This window comes from Dioscorea cayenensis, chromosome 18 (genome assembly GCF_009730915.1).
Source record: "Dioscorea cayenensis subsp. rotundata cultivar TDr96_F1 chromosome 18, TDr96_F1_v2_PseudoChromosome.rev07_lg8_w22 25.fasta, whole genome shotgun sequence".
Taxonomy (NCBI): Eukaryota; Viridiplantae; Streptophyta; class Magnoliopsida; order Dioscoreales; family Dioscoreaceae; genus Dioscorea; species Dioscorea cayenensis.
The window spans coordinates 2,675,015-2,680,571 of NC_052488.1; the positions used below are offsets into that span (position 1 = coordinate 2,675,015).

Here is a 5,557-nt window from a genome sequence, read left to right on the forward strand (position 1 = left end):
TCTTCTTCTTCTTCTTCTTTTTCTTCTTCTTTTTCTTGTTTTATTAGTACATTATAGGGGCAAATTCAATCTCTACTGGAAAAAACCAATTAGTTGCGAAAAAAGATGCGAATACTTAATATTCAAGCTGCTTCCGGGCCACCTGCGAAACAATTGATAGACTAAAGTAGGAATTTTTTCATCAAATTGATAGACAGTGGTGACCCTTAGTCCTTGATGTGAATTTTCTTGTAAGTAAACCAAAATTGTAAATTCAACTTGAACTTTACTTTTGTTGAATACATGCAACAACTGTTTCAATCATGCAATACTTGGATCTGAGCTTTTACTTGTATTACAAAGTGCTTCTGCTTGAACGCTTTGGGCAGTGCTATGTTTTGTTAAAATTGATACAATACTTTAAGTATGCATGCACAATCATAAAGATATTGAGTTTTTTATACCTTGGAAGTTGATTTTCTTTTTACTCTAAGTAGTGACAACTGAGATGTCTAAAACATTTATTTAATTGAGGTACAAATTGATTCAGTTGTCAAAGATGGATTTTGTGTTTTGTTTTAGTAGAAGATTTAGAATAAAATATTGAAGTCCTAGTCAGAGGTACAAAACTCTTGGCTGATATCTATGACAGATACAATTCAACAATTTTAGAAACTTTTGATTCTGTTTATATCTCCTAATTTTATAAATGGAGAATTACAATGCAGGAGGAGCTGAGAATGAATGAAAAGAATGAAACTTGGAGTTTGGTTAATAGACCAGAACATAAAAAAGTAATGGTAGAATATCTTACTTAGTCCCTCTAATATAATCAGTCTACCTTTTTGGTCCCTCTAATATAATTTGTTCCTAGGAGGTTCCTGTATTTCAATTTTTGAGAAATATAAGTCCTTATAAGGACCTCCTAGGGACAAATTATATTAGAGAGAGATTTATATTTTTCAAATATTAAAATACGGGGACCTCTTAGGGACTAATAATATCAGAGGGACCAAAGGGCAAACTGACTATATTAGAGGGACTAAATAGGTAATCTACCAAAAGTAATTGGTGTTAAATGAGTTTTCAGAACCAACCTTAATCCAAACGACTTTGTCAACAAACTTAAAGCAAGATTGGTTATGAAAGGTTATTCACAGCAACATGGTGTTGATTTTACCGACACATTTTCCCTAGTTACAAGATATGCCATAATAAACTTGCTAATAGAATTGGCACAACAAACAAATTGGAAAATCTTCCAACTTGATGTAAAGTTAGCCTTTTTGAATAGTTTTCTAGAAGAAGACATTTATGTTGAGCAACCTGAAGGGTTTCAACTATCATGTCATGATATAAAGGTTTACAAGCTTCACAAAATTCTATACGGATTGAAACAGGATCCTAAAGCTTGGTACAACAAAATTGATGATTAGTTGAGAAATCTTGGTGATTAGTTGAGAAATCTTGGTTTCAATAGAAATATGAATGAGCATACTTTGTATGAGAAGTTGCTTCGTTGTGATATATTAATAGTCTCTCTATATGTTGATGGCATGCTATTTCACTGGAAGCAATTCAGCATTAATAAAGAACTTTAATGAAGAGATGCAAAAGGTCTTTGAAATGTTGATTTATGGGAGATGTGTTACAGAGATTCACCAAACTCAAGAATGGATCTTCATTTGTCAAAGAAAATATGCAACTGAAATTTTGAAGAAATGTAGAATGTAAAATTGCAAGCCTGTGAGTACTTCTTCAGTTCGAAATGAAAAATTATGCAAGGAAGATGGAGCAAGCAAGATAGATGGTGGAGTTTGTAGAAGCCTGATTGGTTGTTTACTGTACTTAACAGCAACAGGACCAAACATTATATTTGCAGCTAGTTTGTTATCAAGATTTATGTAGAATCCTAATGAGTTACATTTCAAGACTGTAAAGAGAGAGCTCAGATACATCAAAGGAAATAAAGATTTTGGAATTTGGTTTAGAAACTCAACTAATTCCAAGATGATAGGATATATGGATAACAATTGGGCTGGTTCTATTGAGGATATGAAAAGCATTTGTGGATATGTGTATTTTTTGAATTTAGGTGCACATATCTATACATAAATAGAAGAACAAGTTGAACTTCCATACTCACTAGAAAGTCTTCATTGTGGAAGTTTCTTTGGGGTTTGCTGAGATGGCCACCAACCTGCTGATCACTCCAACCACATTCCCATCAACAAATGCACTGCCTACAATAATAATGAATTAAGCAGTTCCTATTTTACTTTAATCCACACTAAGTAATAACAAAGCACATATATTAAATAAATAAATAAATAAATAAATCAAGATAAACACCTTGCTGAAAGCTATTGAAGCAATTGCAACTGTTGTGTACTCTCCAATCCCTCTAACTCCATGAAGCGCATATGCTATTTAAGGAAATTCACCTTCTTAAACAATTGACTTTAACCTCTTAAAATCCAATTCTCAACAAATTCAATGGTGATTTTTTCTTAAAAACATCTCGAAGAACCCAATAAAATTACACAAATTAAGACAAAAAAAAAAGGGTTAGATTCTTTTCCACAATTCTATAAGTACAAATCACATGTACCTGCAGCCACTAGGAGGCTGACTGAAAAACTATACAGAACTAAGAAACTCACAAAAGAAAAAAAAATGAATTTAATTCTTCCAAAGATAAACCTCACAAAACAAATTAATAGAAACAAAAAGAACAATAGGGATCTTTTTCCCTGTCTGTATGAGTAAAAATTTAAGACACATTACAGGTACTAGCACATTACAACACGCAATTCAAAGAATGAACGAAATTGGGTTCTCCTAAGAAGCATCTCAAAATTCCTAACAAAAATTAAATCACATAAAACAATTTAAAAAATAAAATCTAAATTTTACATTTGTTTTATTAATTACCTCACCAAAAGGTGAACCAATTTGTTGGAGCACACTGGTTCTGTCTGCAAACTTTACTTTGGGCACTTGCAGCTATTTAATTTGTAGAAGATATATATATATATATATAATTAACTTAATTTCAATGTACTAATTAATTCATTGAAGTTGGCACAAGTTGATACCTTAGCAGAAGATGATGCACTTGAATTATCATGCTTTGATTTCTTGAGAAGTACTTCTGAATTATCCTCAACATATTATGAACTATATTATATGTCATAAAAATAATAAATAAATAAAAAATAAAAGCATATATCAACATGATCACTAACTACTTCATTAAATCTCATAAAAAAATTAAAATTGTTAAACAAAAAGAAATAAAGCACGCATGCCTTACAGAAGATGAAGTATCATATCTTTGTTTCTTAGTATCCTGAGAAGATGATTGATCTGAGCCTTTGACTGCAACCTGCAAAGATCAACATTAGGATGAGGTTCCCCTTTCTCCAAAGGAAAAGTTTGGCTTCGCTGGTTTTGCAAGGCTTTGAAAATTCAAAATCATCATTACTAGTGGCCATAAATTATCTCATATCAAAATTTCCCAGTGTTCACACTTACTCTATGGTCTTCATATGCACACCTTCTAAATTGAATAATATAGTGCATCAAGAGGTAAGGCTTTAAATCCCACAAAATTACCAACATCAATGATTTTATAAAATGAGCTCATAAACTTTTTCGAGTGTCACTTTCCACACCATTTACCCCAATCACGAATCATCTCAAATCACATATCATCCCCATATTCAGGTGCATGCCCATTTAATCCTATATTTTATTTACATAAACCTTATACTTTCAAAAGCTATTTCATTACTAATTGTCTATGACAAAGACAAGCATAACAACAACAACAACAACACAGATCAGACAACTTTTTGCTATAGGAGGATGTTGGTTTACTTTCACTTTGAAGTTTGGATTCTTAACATGCCATTAAGAGATACCCAATCTCCATAGGAAGCTTAAAGTGTGTCAGTGTTTTGAAAAAAATAAACAATGCAAGCATGATGACAAGCTAACACATAATTGAATTAGAATTCAAGCAGTAGAAGTTCGATAAAGGTGATTATCATCAAAGAACTGCAAATATTTTACTGGAATGTCTCAATTACATCCTCTAACTAATCCTTCAAATGGATCTTAAAACTTCAAAGAACAATCAAGCCAAAAGAAAAAATAATACAAAAGATATAATCCTGCTCCATCCTCCTCTAAATCGGGGTCCATAAAGAAAAAAGATAATACAAAAGCCATCTGTGATAATGTCAATTGGAATTTATACAAAATATAACATACAAAAATTCATAATTTGATGCAGTGCCAAGTTTTATACAAGATGCTTTACTAAATAATTAGAACATCATAAAATACAATCAGGCAATTAAAATTAATCCATTCCAGAACAGTTAGAAGTGATATCAAGGAAAGCCATTTATACTTAGAAAAATACAACAAAACTAAAAGCTCACAAAAAATAAAAAAATAAAAAATAAATAAAAACCAACATCTAATAATTCACACCTGAATCAAAGCTTGTAATAGATAATAGATAAAGTAAATGAACAAACAAAAGTAAACACCATAAACTCTAAATAAATAAGTAAATAATAAAAAAAAATCATTTTTAAGGAAAAAAAGGAGCGAATGGAAATCAACGTTAGGGATCTAAGAACACAGATAAAGAGAAAACATTAAAACTCACATCTTGTGCAGAAATCTTCAACCAACTTGACAGGGTCCTCTTGTAAGGCAATGCCGATGAAGAGATACTCTTCTTGCGCGTTTCGAAGTCGATGAATGAGAAGAATGAGGGGCTGAAGCAAAGAAATTGAAGACAATAGAGAAGGAAAGAGGGAGAAGAGAGTATAACTGGAGAGATACGATGAGACATGGAGAGGTGCAACGAAGTAGGAGAGAAGCTTTGATCCAGATGCTCAATGCTAAAGACATCGGAGAGATCACCGGAGCTCGGGAAGGGGCTTGAAACAGAGCAACGGGTTGAGAAGTTTTTGAGTTTTCTTTAAAATGCTTGGTAACCCGTTTGGTTTGCGGTAATAATATATTCTTCCCTAATGGAATGATAAGGGTGAAAATGTTATATGACTGTAAATAGTAATTTGATATAATCATGTTTGATTGAAATTTATATTAATAAAAATAGTTCATTATTGTGTGTTTGATTGGATGATAATTAATTTGGTAAAGTGTGAAAATTTCCAAAATACCTTTCAACCTTAAAAAAATATATTCATCCAAATCATATATATATAGACTATATATTTAGGGCTGGCAAAACGGGTTAACGTGTCATGTTTGTGTCATGTTAACCTATTATTTTGACACATTTACCTATGACACAAACACAACACAATTATTAAACGAGTCATTTTTTAACACAACACGTCTAAAAACCGTGTTGACACAACATGACACGTTTAAGTTAAATAGGTCAGTATGACACGTTTAACCATTCAAAACAAAAACAGGTGACGTGACACGACAGGTGACATGACACAAATATTTAATCAAGTCATTTCTTTAAGATCAAATTAATATTAAACATAAAATAGTTAAACATCGTTATACCCATTAATTC

The 5,557-nt window shown here is 31.6% G+C and overlaps 1 long non-coding RNA gene across 1 annotated transcript; it reads right to left on the bottom strand.

The window, feature by feature from the left end:
• Nucleotides 1–1,729: 1,729 nt before the first annotated feature.
• On the bottom strand, nt 1,730–4,975 carry LOC120282498. Its single transcript, XR_005542975.1, has 4 exons — nt 4,664–4,975; nt 3,296–3,367; nt 2,332–2,405; nt 1,730–2,222 (listed from the first exon to the last, which is right to left on the bottom strand). It is a non-coding gene; the product is annotated as an uncharacterized LOC120282498 (long non-coding RNA).
• Nucleotides 4,976–5,557: the final 582 nt, after the last annotated feature.